Source organism: Macrotis lagotis, chromosome X (assembly GCF_037893015.1).
Source record: "Macrotis lagotis isolate mMagLag1 chromosome X, bilby.v1.9.chrom.fasta, whole genome shotgun sequence".
Lineage (NCBI taxonomy): Eukaryota > Metazoa > Chordata > Mammalia > Peramelemorphia > Peramelidae > Macrotis > Macrotis lagotis.
In genome coordinates this window covers 29,914,232-29,929,735 of record NC_133666.1, presented here as the reverse complement: position 1 = coordinate 29,929,735, position 15,504 = coordinate 29,914,232, and positions in this window count along the sequence as shown.

Below are 15,504 nucleotides of genomic sequence, written 5' to 3'. Positions count from 1 at the left end.
AGGTGTCTTTTTTGGTCTAATCTACTTCATTCAAAATTGGTTCAAAGTAATATGAGTACTCTAGCTCTACTGTCTCTGAACTAAGCTGGCCTGGTCTACCCAGTTCTACTACAGGTACTCATATGGGATCAGGGTGTTTCTTTTCTCATGCTATCATCTCAAGGCCCTGTTCTGGCATGGTGCCATCAGTGACTAAGTGTCATATTTTTATTTGACCAATTTACTTCAAAGATATAACAAAGAATAACAATATAACAATTACTTCAAAGACATAGGAACATTTCTTCACCAACACTTAGGGGGGTACATTCTTCCCTCACTACCTCAATCCCTGAGGACAATGTGCTCAGATTTAACATTATTCCTACATAGCATTGGTCTCACCAAGTTCACAATAAAATTCTGAATTACTGCTGCATGAGGTCTTCCCTCAGCTACCACTGGGCCCCAAAGTTTGCTCCTCACTCTTCAGGGTCTCCAAACTAGACATGCTGGGTGAAATCTCCAGAATGAACTTTTATTCTGGACCTCTCCTCATTTTTCAAAATTCACAAGGTGGTTGTAGCCTCCCATCTCCATCTAAACACTGAGGAAACACTGTTTTCCTCAACCAATGAACAAGAATGAGGAACAAAGATTGAGGAAAAGAACCAAGGTCCATATTCACTGGCCATATGTGGGCTTAGGATGGGGAGGGTCTTTTTCCTTTATGGGATTGCCACTCTTTTCTCACCAGGCATGGTGTGACCAAAAGAAAGAATGGGTTCTGTCTTTTGAAAGCATCTAAGTTCTGCTCCCACAGTTGTACCCACTTAAAGAGGTTCTTTTACCACATGATTAATGAACCGAAATTAGTTACAGAAAGTCTACTCCAAAGACCACATAAGGAAGAAGAGATTCCAATGATTTGACAAATAGAACATATTCACACTTGCTTGGTACGCATAGGTTTTATTTAAACATACAAGAAGATAAAAATGATAGTCTCCAAATGACACCGAGCTGTAATAACTGCCCTGAAAGACTCCCCTGGCCCCAGGACCCTTCTAAGTGCCAACTATGTTATTGTTGGTGCCAGGAATCTGCTCTACAAGGGTTGGACCTTTTATTAGAGTTGAAGAACTTGCCCTTTTGGAAAGGTTTTCAGCTAAATAGGGATTCTACATTAAGTATCACATGCAAAGGAAGCTTAACTTGAGCTCAACCTGATCTAGATGGTGCTAATCCCATAGTATTTTCTCTGCCCTGGGTTCAAGTACCAGGCATGTTCCAAGACTTGGGCAATATGAGGAAACTGTCATGGCTCCCAACCTGTACCTACTTCTACAATAGTCCTTAATATATCTTTTTTAAATTGAAACGTTCCTTAATGAAATGAAAAATCAAGGGCCTGAAAATTCAAGAAACATTAATTTGTATTCTGCTTCATAGTACCTTGACTTTTCTGTGGAACTGGAGAAGAAGAACCTGGAAAAAAATGTTTTTGTGAACTGGTTTTTGATATAGAGTATTTACAAAGGGCTAGAAGATTTGGGCATAAAATTGTCCTGGGGAAAGGTCAAGGAGATGACGGTTAGAATTTTCCTACAGGGAAATTTACAATTTCACCTTCTCTTGTGATAGTTATGTTTTAATTCTTTTTTAAAAAAGAGATCATTTTAAATTTTTTTTCTTTTTCCTTTTTATTTATTTAAAATTTTTCTTTTTGTAAAATTGCTATTCAATAACATTCTATAGGAAATTTAATTTGCCCTCAGATTTCATTTGTGCTAAGTACTCAGGCTTCAAGGACTTATACTTTGTCCTTCTTTGTTGAAGAATTAATTGTGTTGCTGTTTGTGCCAAATGATATATATTCAGATCCTCATTTTGCTCACTAGAATACTCAAAAGCATCTGTCTGTATCTATGTCTGGAACCATGGTTGGGACTGAGTTCCACAGAAGAGTTTAAAACATCAATTTTCATATCAATGATAATTTTCTATCTTGTACAGTGATGGATATTGTATTAGGATATACAAAAATTAACGGCAAAAGGACAGAATGTCCCAAGATGCTTACAAAACATTTCAGGGTTGGGTATCATCTTATAAAAAAATAGTTCTAGCATTTATATAGCCTTTTAAGGTTTGCTGAGCACTTTATAATTCATTTCATTTGATCCTCCCAGCAACCTTATGAGGGTGGAGCTATTATTACACCAGTTTTTCAGATGAGGAAACTAAGGCATAGTTAGGTTTATCAACCTGCCCAAGACCACATAGGTAGCAGATGTCTGGGGGCATATTTGAACTCCCATCTTTCTGACTTGCTTTATATGTAGAATTTCAACTCCAAAACTCAATTTAACATTCCCTATATATTTCCCTTATAAACTTTCTTTTCCTTTTTTTTTTACATTATATTTGTATTAATCATGTTAAATATATTTCCATGTTAGTCATGTTTTGAAAAAAGAATCAGAGCAAAAGGGACAAAACCATGAGAAAGGAAAAAAAACAAAACTTTCTATAAAAAATGAAAGTAATATGCTTTGATCTATTTTCAGATTTTCCATAGTTTTTTCTCTGAATGTCGATGACATTTTTCCATCACAGGTCTTTTGGAATTGTCTTTGATCACTGTATTGCTGAGAAGAGCTAAGTTGATCATAGTTGATCATCATATAATGTTGCTGTTAGGGTATGCAATGTTTTCCTGCTTCTGCTCAGTTAACTCAGAATCAGTTCAAATAAATGTAAAAGGTTGGTTTGAAATATGCCTGCTCATTCCTTCTTTTTTCTTTTAATTTTAATTTTATTTTTTCCAATTACATGTAAAGATAATTTTCAACATTCATTTTCTGTAGGATTTTGAGTTCCAGAAATATCTACTTCCTTCCTTTCCTTCTTCTCTCCCCATGACAGTGTGTAATATGATATAGGTTAAACATATATAATCATGTCAAAAATATTTATATATTGGTCATGTTGTGAAAGAAGAATCAGAATAAAAGGGGAAAAGAAACCTTGAGAAAGAAAAACAACAAAAAAACTAATTTAAAAAACTGAAAATAGTCTGCTTGGATCTAAATTCAGACTCCATAGTTTTTTCTCTGGATGTGGATGGCATTTTCCATCATAGATCTTTTGGAATTGTCTTTGATTACTGTATTACTGAAAAGAGCTAAGTTTATCATCGTTGATCACCATTATGCAGTGTTGCCATTAATGTGTACCATATTCTCTTGGTTCTACTCACTTCACTCAGCATCAGGTCATGTAAGTCTTTCCAGGTGTGTTTGAAATCTGCCTGTTCATTATTTCTTTTTTATTTTAATTTTACTCTTTTCCAATTACATGTAAAGATAGTTTTCAGCATTCATTTTTTCTTTTTTTAATTTGTGAATTATTTATTTTTTGTGTTAATGGAATGACATAGAACACATAAATGTCACATTAAAAACACAAAACTATAGTTATACGTTCTGAAAACATCACAATATATAGAAAACCTGAAGAGACCTGAAGTTCATTGCACTAAGACAGTTTTTCAGTCTTTTGTCATACTAGATATTTTTATATTGTTGACTTTTGAGAGAAATAAAACTTGTATTTTGCTCAGGGGGTAGAAGAAGAGATTTTTACATGGCATATATGGCAGCTTAATTTTTAATACTTCATTCTCAAACTTAATAACAATGGTAAATGATAACCTAAAGTTTAGGACTTCAACTTTAGAATCTTCATTTTAAATCATAAAGACCAGAGGCCAATCCTGACAGAACTTCCAGGACAGGATCTCAAATTCAATCATGAGTACCCTAAAGATGACTGGGAAATGGAAGTGTCTAGTTTCTGGATACTTTTCAAATTTTAAGATAGCTTTGATTCAATATTTAGCTTAACTAGTTGCTCTAGGGTAAATAGAGTCAAAAAACAGTATCTTTTAGGAGAAAGAAATAAGGAGAGACAGGATAGGTGATTTCTTGGTGATGAAGAACTTGTAAGAAAGAAACTTCTCTAACTCAGCAAAGGTTCTATAAATTTTGAGGTTAAATGATATCAGCATTTATTTTCTGTGAGAATTTGAGTCCCACAGTTATTTACCTCCCTTCCTTCCCATGACAGTGAGTAATTTGATATGTTAAACATGTACAATCATGTTAAATTTATTTCTATATTAGACATTTTGTGAAAGAGGAATCAGAATGAAAGGGAAAAGTAAAACATAAGAAAGAAAAAACAAACAAAAAACAAATTTTAAAAAGTGAAAATAGCGAGCTGTGGACTGCATTCAGATTCCATATTTCCTTCTCTGGATGTGGATAGTATTTTCCACCAAAAGTCTTTTAGAGCGGCGGCTAGGTGGTGCAGTGGATAGAGCACTGGCCCTGGAGTCAGGAGGACCTGAATTCAAATCGGACATCAGACACTTAATAATTACCTAGCTGTTCGCCTTGGGCAAGTCACTTAACCCCATTGTCTTGTAAAAACCTAAAAAAAAGTCTTTTAGAATCGTCTTTGATACAAAGTGTATCATAGTTGATCATCAACGATATTATTGCTAAGTACAATGTTCTCTTGGTTTTGCTCAGTTAACTCAGCATCAGTTCATACAAGTTTTTTCCAGGTTTTCCTAAAATCCCCCTGTTCATTATTTCTTAGAGAAAAATATAAACTTTAATTTCTTAGACAAATTTATGAAGTTGTTACCCTAATACAAGAGTTTCTAACCTGGAGTTAACTATTTTGATAAATATATTTCAATATATTGTAATTGCTTTTCTTTACAATCTCCTGAGTTTTATTTCATGCATTTAAAAATCTTATTCTGAAGAGGTTCATAGGCATCTCCAGACTGCCAAAGGGGACCAGGTCTCTATAAAAAGTTAAAGGGGGGCGGCTAGGTGGCATAGTGGGGACGGCTAGGTGGCGTAGTGGATAAAGCACTGGCTCTGGAGTCAGGAGTACCTGGGTTCAAATTCGATCTCAGACACTTAATAATTACCTAGCTGTGTGGCCTTGGGCAAGCCACGTAACCCCATTTGCCTTGCAAAAACCTAAAAAAAAAGTTAAAGGCCTCTGCTTTCGATGAACAAGGGTCCAAAAGAGGGATCATTTTGTAATTTTATGGCCATTCTTTATACCAACTGAGCAGTATAGAATTTAACATCTATTGAGCAGCTAAAATTTCCTTGAGAAATAAATCTCCAACTGGAGTTTGCATTTTCACACTCCATAGGAGGTCAACCCCATCACCCCCACCTTGTGTGCCCCAGACTGCCAATGCTATTGCAGGGACTGCCTTAAGCTGCCTGCTTCTATCCCGCATTTTCCCTTACTGAAATGAATGGAAATCTAATCTTCCTCTTTCCAACAATTGTTGCCTCAAACCCCTTCCCTCATTGGTCTGCTCCCTCCTTGTCTTTTGGGCAAAGGGAAGGAGATGAAATGTCTGAGAAAAACTCTGCTAAACTGTAATTTTTTTTTGCAAACTTTCTTCTTTCACAACATGATTAATATGGAAATAGGTTTTACATGATTACACATTTATAACCTATATCAAATTGCTTACCATCTTTGTGGAGAGGAGGGAAGGCAGGGAGGGAGAAAATTTGTAACTCAAAATTTTATAAAAAATGAATGTTAAAAATTGTCTTTACATATAATTGGAAAAAAATGAAATACTATCAATAATGAAAACTTTTTTTTAAAAAAAACCATCCCTGTTAGAGGACTGTTGATGAGATTTTTTTTTTTATTTTGAAAGATTTTATTTGTTGGTGAGATTTTTGAGCAGACTACAAAAACCTTAGCCCCTTTCCCAGCAAATGTTAAGAAAACACTCTTCTTTCTTCAGTTCCTAACCAAGAATCCATGGAGATGAGGGCTCAAAGAAATGTTTTCTGCTAATGCTAAATCAAAACTCAATTTATAACCTATGCCTGCTATGCAGAACTTAAAAATAGGCCTCTTCATTGAGGATGTAGTGGAAAGAACACTGGCCTTAGAGTCAGACTATGACACTTTGCATGAATCACTTGCATGCCCCAATTTTTACCTCTAAAAAATAGGCAAATAATCCTTTTATTACCTAATATAGAAGGCTATTTATTGCAAGAAAAGTACCCTGTGAGCAAGTCCCAAAAATCTCTGAAAAAGTACTCTCCATAAACTTTTTAAACAATAGGAGTATTTGGTTGGAAATCAGCTTTTATAATAAACCCACCTTTAGTATTGTATTATTTAAAAATACAGCAGAATGGTTATACTTGGGAGATTTGTTGCCTATCACAATATAAGAAGTGAAATATAAAAAAGCCACACAATCAATCAGCTCAAAAGATTTCATTTGGAGAAAAATTTTGGGAAAAAACCCAAATGCTGATTTCGGAAAGTGTGAAATTTTCTCTTAAGTCATCCCATTATTCTTGAATTTGAAATATGCTCCCTCTGGAATGGGTTAATTTTGTCTATAGACTTCTATTTCTGCATGACTTTCTTGGGTGCATAAATCTGATAGGATTGCTGGGTCCAAAGGTAGTTTAGTCTTTTAGCTTGCCTATTTCCAAACAGATATCCAGAGGAGTTAGACCAATTGAGAGTTCCATAGACAGTGTGTTAATTGCCTGTCTCTCATAGTCTCAACAACATTGACTTTTCTCATTTTTGTTTCAGCTAATTGACAGTATTCGAAGAAAGCAACCTTCAGATTTGTTCTAATTTGCATTTCTTTTACTTTAATCATTCAGAGATGTTTTTGAATGACTCTTGAACATATAAGTTGTCCCAAAAGTCTTAGTGAAGTCTCAAGCTAAACCTAAAGACTTTGCTTTTTAAAAAAAATAATGTTTATTTGTTTATGGATTTACAAGGAATCAGCATGGTATTACTTGAAAGAGAAACAAAGGTTTTTTCTTTTTACAAACTTTCATTGATCTCATTATTCACAGGATGAAATAGTCATAATTATTTCTGAGGAAAAAATTTCATTACTGTAAATAAATTGAGGCTACCAAGGAGAGTCAAAACGTTTTACTGCTATTATATGTACCATGAAACTTTATTCTGATATGTTGGCATTTTTTGGTGGTGACCCTCAGTTCCCCAAGATGAAGTCAATGGGTAGCTCTTTATTATTATTATTATTATTATTATTATTTAAAGATTTTATTTATTTTTTTGAGTTTTACAATCTTTCCCCAATCTTGCTTCCCCCCCTACAGAAGGCATTCTGTTAGTCTTTACATTGTTTCCATGGTATACACTGATCTCAGTTGAATGTGATGAGAGAGAAATCATATCCTTAAGGAAGAAAAATAACTTATGAGATAGTAAAACAATAGTGTTCCATGACATACATATACCACAGTTTGCTAAGCCATTCCCCAAATGAAGAATATTCACTTAATTTCCAGTTCTTTGCCACCACAAACAGGGCTGCTAGGAATATTTCTGTACAAGTGATGTTTTTACCTTTTTTTCATAATCTCTTCAGGGTATAGACCCAGTAGTGGTATTACTGGATCAAAGGGTATGCACATTTTTATTTCCCTTTGGTAATTCCAAATTTCTCTACAGAAAGGTTGGATGAGTTCACAGCTCCACTAAAAATGTAATAGCGTCCCAGATTGCCCACATTCCTTCCAACATTGATCATTGTCCTTTCTGGTCATATTGGCCAGTCTGAGAGGTGTGAGGTGGTACCTCAGAGAAGCTTAAATTTACATTTCTCTAATAATTAGTGATTTAGAACAATTTTTCATATGACTATGGATCCCTTTGATTTCCTCATCTGTAAATTGCCTTTGTATATCCTTTGACCATTTGTCAACTGGAGAATGGCTTTTTTTTTGAAAATTTGACTCAGTTCTTTGTATATTTTAAAAATGAGTCCTTTGTCAGAAATACTAGTTGTAAAAATTGTTTCCCAATTTACTACATTTCTTTTGATCTTGGTTACAGTGGTTTTGTCTGTTCAAAAGCTTTTTAATTTAAAGTAATACAAATTATCTAGTTTGTTTTTAATGATGTTCTCCATCTCTTCCTTGGTCATAAACTGCTCCCCTTTCCATAGATCTGACAGGTAAACTACTCCTTGATCTTCTAGTTTGCTTATAATATTGTTTTTTAGGTCTAAATCCTGTATCCATTTTGATCTTATCTTGGTAAGACTCAAGGTTTTTAATTGCATTCATCAAAGTCTAAAGGCTTTCAGTGTTTTTTTTAAATACTATTGTCATCATATAAATTGTTCTCTTACTTCTGCTCATTTCACTCTGATTCAGTTAAATATCTTCTCAGACTCTTGTGAAAATGTCTATTTCATTATTTCTTATGGCACAATAATATTCTAGTACATTTATATACTATAATTTCTTTAGTCATTCTCTAATAGGAAGACATTTCCTTCATTTTTGCTTCTGTGAAAAGAGCTGTTATAAATAATTTTGTACCCGGTTACTTTTCCTCTTATCTAATCTTTTGGAGGTACAGGCCTAGTGGTGATATTTCCAGGCCAAAGGGCATAGGAGGTTTAATGATTTTGGAGGCTTGTTCCAAATTGCTTTTTTTTTTTAGGTTTTTTTTTTTTTTTGCAAGGCAAATGGGGTTAAGTGGCTTGCCCAGGGCCACACAGCTAGGTAATTAATTATTAAGTGAGTCTGAGACCGGATTTGAACCCAGGTACTCCTGACTCCAAGGCCTGTGCTTTATCCACTACGCCACCTAGCCACCCCCCAAATTGCTTTTTAAAAAAATTTTTCATTTATTTAAGGCAATGGGGTTAACAGTGATTTGCCCAAGGTCACACAGCTAGACAATTATTAAGTGTCTGAGGCCAGATTTGATCAAAGTGTTTTTCAGAATGACTAGATCAATTAATGGCTCAACTAAGGTGCACGGTTTACCTGCAGTCCCTCCAATGTCTGTCATTTTTCTTTTCTCAACTTTGCTAATTTGACAGGTATAAGGTATGACTTCAGAGTTGCCGTCATTTGTATTTCTCTATTATTAGTGATTTAAAGTAATTTTTCAAATGGTGGTTGCTGTTCTTCCTTTGAAAACTACTTGTACATGTGCTTTGGTCATTTATTTATTGAGAAATGGCTTTAATTCTTACCAACTTAAATCAGTTCTTTTTTTTTTAGTTTTTGCAAGGCAAAAAGATCACATAGCTAGGTAAATTATTAAGTGTCTGAGGCTGGATTTGAACTCAAGTCTTCCTGATTCCAGGGCTGGTGCTCTGTCTACTGCACCACCTAGCTGTCCCAGAATCAGCTCTTTATATATCTCAATCAGAGAAAATTGCTATAAAGTTTTGTTCTCCAGTTCCCTATTAATTTCCAAATTTTAATTTAATTATGTTTGTATTAAATCTTTTTAATTTTATACAACTTAAATTGTCCATTTTATCTTGTATTTTTTGCTATCCTTGCTTGGTTATTACTTTTCTGTATTTTAATTGGTACAAAATAGTGCTGGTGATTACTGCTTCATAATGTAGTTGGAAGTCTGGTAATGCTAGGTCCATTTTATTCATACCTTTACTAATAATTTCCATTGAAATTCCAGACTTTTTGTGGAATGAATTGTCTAACAGGTTCTGCCATGGAGGAGTTAGCATCATCTGCCTCCCCACACATTTACTTTATATATACATACATACATATATATATATTTGTATATATGATTTAATTTTTTAAAATTTATTTAAGGCAATGGAGTTAAATGACTTGCCCAGCTAGGTAATGATTAATTGTCTGAAGTCGCATTTGAACTCAGGTCCTCCTGACTTTAGGGCCGGTAATCTATCCACTGCGCCACCTAGCTGCTCCCCAAGTACTTACACTTCTCCACTCCTCTCTACCAGTCACCCTGAGCAGGAGAGCAGGTCAGACCACCATTCACCATCCCCTTTAACTCCTCACTCCTCATCTCCACCTCTCCCCATGTTGCCACCCACTATTATTCCTGTGGTTCTTTCTGTTTCTCTCCTTATGACTGCAATAATTAATTACAGGCCATTTAGGAAGAAAATTGTCTCCTGTCTCCTCTTTCTGTTCTCTCATAGCCAACCCCCCCCCCCAACTCAATCCCACTTATGTCATAGGACCAATCTTGCCCATACCTTTGTATCCATATTTAATCCTCCATCCTCCTTCATCTTGGGCCACTTTCACTCACACTCTCTATTAGAATTCATGAAGACTGGATTTCCCCTTGAGGTAGGACAGTGCATCTTTGCCTACCTTCTCCAGCATTGTTTGAATTCCTCTCTGCCTTACACTGGACTAGAAAGAACACCAGAATATTTTTTGTTCCCCACTATTACTCCCAGATTCTCCTTTCCCCTGTCAGTAATTTTTCTTCATTTGAAGTCCAGATAATTAAAATTTTCATCCCAATCAAAATTATGATAGTATTACAATGGCCCCCAGGTGGTATATAAACTCCCTTCTTTTTCAAGGAGTTCCGCATCCGACTCATCATTTTCTTCTTCTTCTCAACTCCTATCCATATTGCCCCAAATTTTTAACCTTTTTAAACCTCATGACCTCCTCCTTTATTCCACCTCAGTCTCACACATAGGCATGCATGGTCATACACAAGATCTGGAGATTACTCACAAATGTTCCACTTCCCTAATTAGAAACTCTGACATTCTCCTATCTGACCATAACCTCCTATCATTCCACCTCTCCTTTTGCTTTCCCCCTTCACCTGTTCTCCTCTGTCATCGAGATATCTATTCTTTCCACCCCTTAGTACTTTCTCAGGCCATTGCCCCTGCTTCGACATCTTTCACCAAACCCAAATTAGTAGTGTGCCATTCCAACTCTACCCTTGATTTTGCTCTTGAATCCCTTGCCCCTTTGTCTTATTATCTCTCTTCTTTGCCATATCTCAGCCCTAAATTATGTTCATTCTTTACCACTCCTACCTCTACTCATGAGCTACTGAAGGAAGCTAGAGGAAAGCCCACAACTATGTTGACTGTGTACATCAGAAATTCATGTTATCCAAGCAAAATTGGGCCCTCACTACAGCAAAGCAATCCTTTTATTCCTTGACTACTGATTTCTTTCTTTCTTTTTCTGGCACGGCAGTAAGGGTTAAGTGACTTGCCCAAGGTCACACAGCTAAATATTTATTAAGTGACTGAGGTCAGATTTGAACTCAGGTTCTCCTGACTCCAGGGCTGGTGCTCTATCCACTGTACCACTTACCTTGTCCTTGACTACTTATTTCATTTTCTGTAGAAGCTTTTTCAGTTTCTTCTTTCCTCAAGTCTCCCCTCCCATCTCCTCCTTGCTCCTTTTCTCAAAACTGAGTCTTGACTCTTTATTGAAACAAAACAAAACTGAGGCCATTCAATATAAGCTCCTTCTTTGCCTACTTTTTTTTTACAAGGCAATGGGGTTAAGTAACTTGCCCAAGGTCACACAGCTAGGTAATTATTACATGTCTGAAGCTGAATTTGAACTCAGATCCTCCTGAATCCAGGGCCAGTGCTCTATCCATTGTGTCACTTAGTTGCCTCTTTGCCTACTTTCTTGATGTCAAAACCACTTGACACCCTCCTTTCCCCTAATTGCTGACAAAAATGCTCTATATGGACCCTTGGATCCATTTTTACCCATCTCCTTCAGATAACTGTATTCTTAGTTATCTTTCCTCCTCAGGCTTTTTTGAATCTTCATCCTCTATCACCTGGTTCCTTCTCTGCCTTCAAACATGCCCTTCTCCCCCATCCTTTAAAAAAAACTCCATTAGGATTTTCCAGCCCCTCAAGCTATCCTCCTATATATCTCTCCTTTTTCCATCCAAACTCCTTGAAAAGGTTGTCCACACTCACTACCTTTAGCTTTCCACTTATTCCTCAACCCTTTCCAATCTGACTTTTAATCCAATCACTTGAATGAAAATCTTTTCCAAAGTTAGCGGTGTTTCACTAATCTTCCCATCTCACGGCATTTTCTCAGAACCAATCCTTACTGACCTGCCTGTAGTATTTGACATTGCTGACTCTCTTCTTTTCCTGGCTACTTTCTCCTCCTATGTTTTTGTTACACTGAGCTTTTCTGCTTTGCCTTCTGCTTAATGGACCACTCTTCTGTCTTGTTTTCTAGCTCATCGCACCTTCCTTCTGGCTTCCCTTTGTTTCTCTTCCCTTACTACTTTTCTCTTAGTCAGCTCAGGGACTAAGCTCTCAAGGGATGTGGTGGAAGACTCTCAGTTGTATATATTCAGCCCTAATCTCTCTCCTGAGCCTTAGTTCTCTATCACCAATTGCAAATGGCTATTTTTTTTTCATCTTGTTTTTTTTTAGGGGTTTTTTTACAAGGCAAATGGGGTTAAGTGGCTTGCCCAAGGCCACACAGCTAGGTAATTATTAAGTGTCTGAGACCAGATTTGAACCCAGGTACTCCTGACTCCGGGGCCGGTGCTTTATCCACTGTGCCATCTAGCCGCCTCTCCATCTCATTTTTATATTTATTTATTTTCCCAACCATATTCAACAATCACATTTTGTAAGGTTTTGACTTTCACATTTTTCTCCCATCCTCTTTTTCCTCCCCCTTCCTCATTAGAGAACAATCTAATATAGGTTATACATATATAATAATGTTAAACATATTCCATAGTAATCATGTTGGGAAAGAAGAATCCAAAGAAAAAGGGAAAAAACATGAGGGAAAAATCCATAAAATATAAAACAAATTTTAAAAATTGAAAATAATAAGCTTTGGTCTGCATTCAGACTCCATAGATCCTTCTCTGGATGATATTTTCCATCACAAGTCCTTTGATTATTATACTGTCGAGATGAACAAGTCCATCATAGTTGATCATCACCCTATGCTGCTGTTAGTGTGTATAATGTTATTTTTTTCTGGTTCTGCTCACTTCACTCAGCATCAATTCATGCAAGTCTTTCTGGCTATTCTGAAGTTCCATCCCTCATCATTCCTTTTCTTATTTTTTTAAAAAAATGCTTTTTTTTGGTCCTTTTTAAAAGGTTTTTGCAAGGCAAATGGGACTAAGTGGCCTGCCCAAGGCCACACAGCTAGGCAATTACCAAGTGTCTGAGACCAGACCCGAACCCAGGCACCCCTGACTCCAGGACCGGTGCTTTATCCACTGCACCACCTAGCCTCCCCCATTCCTTTTCTTTTCTTTTTTCTTTTGGTTTTTGCAAGGCAATGGTGTTAAGTGACTTGCCCAAGGTCACACAGCTAGGTAATTATTAAGTGTCTGAGGCCAAATTTGAAATCAGGTCTTCCTGACTCCAGGGTCAATGCTCTATACACTGTGCCATCTAGCTGCTCCATTCCCTCAATTTCTAATTCTTTGCCACTACAAAGAGAGCTGCTATAAATATTTTTGTACATGTGGGACTTCCCCTGGTTTTTTTTTTATCCTTTTGGGATACAGATTTAGGAGTGGTATTACTGGATTAAAGGGTATGCAGTTTTATTTCCCTTTTGGCATAGTTCCTTGCAAACTGTATGTTCTGGAAACATCTAAAACTCGAAGTATCTAAAAACTTGTTATCTTTGTTCCTAAACCATCCTGTCTTCCAACCTTCTCTATTTCTGACTAAGGTATAACTAACTATCCTTTCAGTTTTTTAGGCTTGTAATCTGGGTTTTATCCTGGTCTCCTCACTCATCGTTTACCCCATATATTTACTCATCAAATCTTGATATTTGTGCCTTCATGACATCTCTTGAATCCAACCCTTTCTCTTCACTTATACTTCTACTACTGTGATTGAAACTCCCATCCTCCTGACTCCAAGGTCAGTGATCTATCCACTGTACCACCTAGCTGCCCTAATTGTATGACAGCTTCCTATTTGGTCTCTCAGCCTCAAGTCTCTCAACCAATCCAAGAACATCCTACACATTGCTGTCAAATCAAATTCAGATCTAGCTATGCAATTCCTCCACTTGCCTCTAGGATAAATATAAATGCCTCTTTACTTTTTAAAGCCTAAACCCAACCTATGTTCCCAGCCTCAATGGATATCATTCCCCCTCCCACACCCTGTGATCCAACCAAAATTAGTTTCCTCTCTAGTCCTCATATGACACTCTGTCTCCCATCTCCCTGTGTTTGCACTGGTCATCTGTTTTATGCCTTGATTACAGTTCTGCATCACCTGAACTCAAGTCCCTTTCTTTCTTTAAGACAGCTCAAATACCATCTTTTGCCTTATGACTTTCCTGATTTTCCCAAATGGCTAGTGCCCCCTCCCAAACTACCTTAAATCTAACTACTTTGTTATCATATAGATGTGTATTTATTTATTTATTTTCCCAGAGATTTTATTTATTTTGAATTTTACAATTTTTCCCCTAATCTTGCTTCTCCCCCCCCCCCCCCACAGAAGGCAATTTGCCAGTCTTTACATTGTTTCTTTACATTGTTGCCATGGTATACATTGATCCAAATTGAATGTGATGAGAGAGAAATCATATTCTTAAGGAAGAAACATAAATTATAAGAGATAAGAAACTACATAAGATAATGGTTTGTTTTTTTTTCTAAATTGAAGGTAATAGTCTTTGGTCTTTGTTCAAACTCCACAATTCTTTCTCTGGATACAGATGGTATTCTCCATCACAGAAACCCCAAATTGTCCCTGGTCGTTGCACTGAAGGAATGAGCAAGTCCATCAAGGTTGATCAGCGCTGCCATGTTGCTGTTAGGGTGTACAGTGTTTTTCTGATTCTACTCTAGATGTGTAGTTATTAACTTTATATATATATATATATATTATATATATATATATATTATATATATATATATATATATATATATATATATATATATATATATATATATATATATATATATACTTGTTGTCTCTTCCATTAGAATGCAAGCCTCTTGCCAGTATGGATTGTGTCATTCTTCATACTAGTATTTCCATGTACCTAGCATGGTGTCTAGGATACAGCAAGTGCTTAATAAATGCTTGTTGATTGAAGGTAGGATTATCATTTGCTTAATTTTTAAGGACATAACTAGAATAAATGAATAAAAGAAACTTTTAAAAAGAAAATCAATAAAACTTCCACTTACAGGAAATCCATTTTGTCTCTGGACATTCAGGTTAAGTCTTTGCTAAAAATCTTCAGCTGAAAAGTGAAACATTTAATCAATCTACTTTTTAAAAAAAACATATATATTTTTTAAACTGACCAGTTGTTAGACCTAATTGTAACCTTAGGAATAAGAAACATCACCCTGTAGAGGAGGGTCATTTGATCCCTCCACTAGAACAGTACACTTCAAGTGTACTGAACAGTCTACTACATTTAATTTCGCACGTATGGAGCAGTGTCTCTATATGGGTTCAAGGAACAGCTGTTGGGCAATTTGTTCCACTAGAGAAGTGAGGGGGAAGGGAAATGCTCTAGCAGTTCCCTGTTGCCAAACCTTAAAATATTGCTGTTAATAATAAATAAGATGGAAAACCTTTTAACCTTAACCCTTTCATGTATAGAAAGT